General features: G+C 49.4%; 3 non-coding genes across 3 annotated transcripts in view; all 3 read right to left on the bottom strand.

Annotated features, from left to right (window-relative positions):
* LOC135119270 (large subunit ribosomal RNA) overlaps positions 1-184 on the bottom strand; it is a 3,936-nt gene extending 3,752 nt beyond the window's left edge. Inside the window, exon 1 of the ribosomal RNA XR_010278097.1 lies at positions 1-184. This exon is cut by the window's left edge and continues 3,752 nt beyond it. This is a non-coding gene — a ribosomal RNA (large subunit ribosomal RNA).
* A 575-nt stretch (positions 185-759) lies between these two features.
* Positions 760-916, bottom strand: LOC135119250 (5.8S ribosomal RNA). The gene has a single exon (XR_010278079.1). It is a non-coding gene; the product is annotated as a 5.8S ribosomal RNA (ribosomal RNA).
* A 390-nt stretch (positions 917-1,306) lies between these two features.
* LOC135119258 (small subunit ribosomal RNA) lies at positions 1,307-3,209 on the bottom strand. Its single transcript, XR_010278086.1, has one exon. It is a non-coding gene; the product is annotated as a small subunit ribosomal RNA (ribosomal RNA).
* Between the last annotated feature and the right edge of the window lie 1,791 nt (positions 3,210-5,000).

Below are 5,000 nucleotides of genomic sequence, written 5' to 3'. Positions count from 1 at the left end.
GACCGCGACGAGAAAGCGGAACCTCCCGAACACCACATCTCCCGCCGCCTGAACAACGGCGGGATTCAGTGCTGGGCTTCATTCCTGTTCGCTCGCCGCTACTAAGGAAATCCTGGTTAGTTTCTTTTCCTCCGCTTACTAATATGCTTAAATTCGGCGGGTGATCCTCCCTGATCTGAGGCCAACGATAAAAAAATGAGGCAGACGCGATATCCGTCAGCGTTACGACGACGCAATCGAACTGCGTACCGTGCGTGAACACGAACGAGAACGACGACGGCGTCGATGCGCTCTTCGGACGTCGAGTCCGCCTACTGATTGGTCGTTGCACGCAAGTGAGTTTGCATTCGCTGGCGTCTCACGCTAAAGCGGACGACACAAGATAAACACGGCTACACGCATCGCAACCCCCTCTGGTATTGTAACACACCGAAGAGTCGCGAACGAGCGTGAAGTATAATACCTACTCGCGTAGGTATACACACTCACGTACGCCGCTACCTTTGTGCGTCCGCGCACGCGTACACGCGCGCACGCCTTTTTTAAGGGCGGCGCGCGAGCACACAGCGCGTTCGACACGAATGCATACACGCAATACAACAACCGTACTATATTTGAACGGACAACGCCGACGAGCACCCACCGCAGACGCGGGCGCGCCCGTTGACGCAGAACCGTCATGTGCCGCCGCGCGACACACACACGAGTTAATCGTGTGCGCGCGCGCTCGCGCAATGTGGCATTGTTGTTTTATACAGCCGGCCCTCAGACAGGAGTGGTCCTGGATGTGTCTCCACGGACCGCAATGTGCGTTCGAAATGTCGATGTTCAAATGTGTCCTGCAGTTCACACTATGACGCGCAGTTAACTGCGTTCTTCATCGACCCGCGAGCCAAGTGATCCACCGTCCAGGGTAATAGTTTTAAATTACCGCTGTTTGCGTAATCTAGTGTTACATTAAATTGACTTGTGAGTGTGTATTTTATATACACGTGTGTTTGTATGTATAAAAATAAAATGATATCATCCCACCGCGTTGCAAGGGACTTGTGTTTGATTGTTAACGAACGCGTGCATGCAGACACTCGGGGACGCGGATTTTTGTGTTTTGTGTACCCTTCTGCGTGTCGTGCGCATGACGCGACGCGAGAACACATAACGACGGACGAGCGCGACGAACAACACCGAATCATCGGCTATTCAACGCACAGCGTCCGTTCGAATCTGTGTCCTCTAGTGGTGTGTGGATTATTGTTTACGTTATAACACGCGCGTCGCGAGCCAGTCGCGTCTTGCGTTTACACGTTAATGATCCTTCCGCAGGTTCCCCTACGGAAACCTTGTTACGACTTTTACTTCCTCTAAATGATCAAGTTTGGTCAACTTCCCAGCAACGCCGACGGCCGTGAAGCCACCGCGTGTCGGTCCGAAGACCTCACTAAATCATTCAATCGGTAGTAGCGACGGGCGGTGTGTACAAAGGGCAGGGACGTAATCAACGCGAGCTTATGACTCGCGCTTACTAGGAATTCCTCGTTTATGGGGGATAATTGCAAACCCCAATCCCCAGCACGAAGGAGTTTCAGCGGGTTGCCCGGGCCTCTAGGCCAGGGAGAACATGCTGATTCCTTCAGTGTAGCGCGCGTGCGGCCCAGGACATCTAAGGGCATCACAGACCTGTTATTGCTCAATCTCGTGCGGCTCGAAGCCGCCGGTCCCTCTAAGAAGAATTTTAATACGTCGCCAGTGAGTTGCGTGACACGTGGCCACGCACACCTAAATGACGACGCCTATTTAGCAGGCTAGAGTCTCGTTCGTTACCGGAATTAACCAGACAAATCGCTCCACCAACTAAGAACGGCCATGCACCACCACCCACCGAATCAAGAAAGAGCTGTTAATCTGTCAATCCTTCCGGTGTCCGGGCCTGGTGAGATTTCCCGTGTTGAGTCAAATTAAGCCGCAGGCTCCACTCCTGGTGGTGCCCTTCCGTCAATTCCTTTAAGTTTCAGCTTTGCAACCATACTCCCCCCGGAGTCCAAAATCTTTGGTTTCCCGGAAGCTGCCCGCCGAGCCATTGTAGTAACGTCGGCGGATCGCTAGATGACATATTTACGGTTAGAACTAGGGCGGTATCTAATCGCCTTCGAACCTCTAACTTTCGTTCTTGATTGATGAAAACACCTTTGGCAAATGCTTTCGCTGATGTTCGTCTTGCGACGATCCAAGAATTTCACCTCTAACGTCGCAATACGAATGCCCCAGTTATCCCTATTAATCATTACCTCGGAGTTCTGAAAACCAACAAAATAGAACCGAGATCATATTCTATTATTCCATGCACGAAATATTCAAGCAGCATTTTGAGCCCGCTTTGAGCACTCTAATTTGTTCAAAGTAAAATTGTCGGCCCACCTCGACACTCACCGAAGAGCACCGCGATAGGATTTTGATATTGAACCGGCGTATTACCGCCGGCTCACCGACGATATGCTCCGCAGACGTGTCAGTATCACCGCGGATGCGGTGCACCGACAGCGCGGCGCACAAATGCAACTACGAGCTTTTTAACCGCAACAATTTTGGTATACGCTATTGGAGCTGGAATTACCGCGGCTGCTGGCACCAGACTTGCCCTCCAATTGTTCCTCGTTAAAATATTTAAAGTGTACTCATTCCGATTACGAGGCCTCGTAAGAGTCCCGTATCGTTATTTTTCGTCACTACCTCCCCGTGCCGGGAGTGGGTAATTTGCGCGCCTGCTGCCTTCCTTGGATGTGGTAGCCGTTTCTCAGGCTCCCTCTCCGGAATCGAACCCTGATTCCCCGTTACCCGTGACAACCATGGTAGTCGCAGAAACTACCATCGAAAGTTGATAAGGCAGACATTTGAAAGATGCGTCGCCGGTACTGGACCATGCGATCGGCAAAAGTTATCCAGATTCATCAAAATTAACGACTTCGGACGCGAGGCCCTCCGTCGATTGGTTTTGATCTAATAAAAGCACTCATCCCATCACTGGTCAGAGTTCTGATTGCATGTATTAGCTCTAGAATTACCACAGTTATCCAAGTAACTGAGTAAGATCTAAGGAACCAAAACTGATATATTGAGCCATTCGCGGTATCGCCTTAATACGGCTTGCACTGAGACATGCATGGCTTAATCTTTGAGACAAGCATATAACTACTGGCAGGATCAACCAGGGAGCTTCTTTTGTTTATAAGGAAAAACCTCTACCGCGCGCGCGCTCACCGACGGTGTCCGCCTGCGCGCGCGCACACGATCTAGGTCCTCCCTCGTCCCGGGCGTTCGCGATCGTTACAATACGCGAACGGCACCGGGCGAGCTCTGAAATGTTTTTTAAGGTGTGTAACCGATGGTGCACAACACGACAACAATGTTGAGTGCTGCGCGCCACCTGGTTCACAAGCGCGCTCGCACGTCTGAACGGGTAATGTCTCAACTCGTCACAGACGCGACTCGCACGACGAGGGCGTTGACGCCCCGATGATGAACGTTCGTAACGAGACTGAATGTTCACGTGTGTAAAATCTGTTGACACGATCGCGAGACATCCATGCACGATTACGCCCGGATTCTATAGAGCGCCTCACATATAACTTTTGTATTGTTCGAATCGACGCGAAGCACACTGTTGACACGCGTCCGAGCGTCTGGTACAGTGTACTGTCGCGTCTCATCATGCAAAATAATTAATACGACCGTTCTCGTCCGGACACGCATAAGACACGATCCGTCGGTCGACACAGTTCATTCAACAACTACATATTCACTACAAAAACGACGAAGTCTTTGGCGTCGAACATAGCCCCAACTACATTATTGTATTATAAAAATAACACTGGAAAAGTGTACATCAACCACCAGATGAGCACACACAACTTGTGTATTTCATAAAATACAACATGTAGACGAGCGCTGCCCGTCGTCGCACAACACCGTCGTCGTCGTAGCAAGTAGCGCGTTTTGCACGTCGAAGCGAATGCGCCTGCGCGGATCGTCTGTTACAACGACCGAACTGACGCTTCGCTTGACAATAGTGTGTCGCTGAGAATCCACACTATCGGTGGAGACGATCCGTATCTAGTGTCATGTCATGTCGTATATGTACATATGTCAATGTCAATGTCATGTGAGGTGCACCCTACCCTACCCTCCCTCCGTCAGTCACACCCTTAACCTCTCCCCTCCCCTCCCCACTGGTATTTTTTTTTTAAATCTCACAACTTTCTCTATGGTGTGGGGTTCGCGGGAGATGAGTGGGCGTGGGGGTGGGGAGGGGAGGGAAGGGGGGGGGAGTATGTGGGAGGTATTGGGTTGTGTACCAAAAACAAAAATGTATTATATTCCTGTGTCTCTGTCGCCCTTCCCCGTGACACCCTCTCCCCTCAACCCCCTCCTCACCCGGTCCCCTTGCCCCTCCCCGCATTGTTTTTGTATTATAGTTTTATTGTTTGTATATTATACATAGATTGATTGGTCGGTCGGTCGGTTTTGACACGACATGAAAGGGCACGGGCGGGGTGGGGTGGGGTTGTTGAGGGTAGGAAGGGACTTAAAAAATTAATAGTATAACCTGGACGCGGCCAGTTCGTCGTAAGCTGAGTGACAGTTGTGATTTATTGTAGACATTTGACATGTGTATTATTTGCTTGTCAAATCGTTGGTTCATTACTGTCATAGTGTCATATTTTGTTGACAAGTCGCTATACATACCTATATAAACTGTCGAGCCCTGCATACTGAATACACTATATCACAGGAAATAATATATAAAGTAATACCTACCTTAGATTTTTAATTTTAGTAAATTGTGTACCTAACTATTGACTATTTAGTATAGTGACTATATGTAATTGTGTATGTAATATTATGATAACTATGTTAAAAGAATAATATTCGACAATAATTGTTCTGAGCTTTGATAGCCTGAAACACATGACATGTTTCAATAAACCCAGTTCGGGTGGTCCCTA

This window comes from Helicoverpa armigera, chromosome 31, assembly GCF_030705265.1.
Source record: "Helicoverpa armigera isolate CAAS_96S chromosome 31, ASM3070526v1, whole genome shotgun sequence".
NCBI classification, from domain to species: domain Eukaryota; kingdom Metazoa; phylum Arthropoda; class Insecta; order Lepidoptera; family Noctuidae; genus Helicoverpa; species Helicoverpa armigera.
Note: the sequence above shows the minus strand (reverse complement) of the source record. Positions and strands in the feature narration are given on the sequence as shown.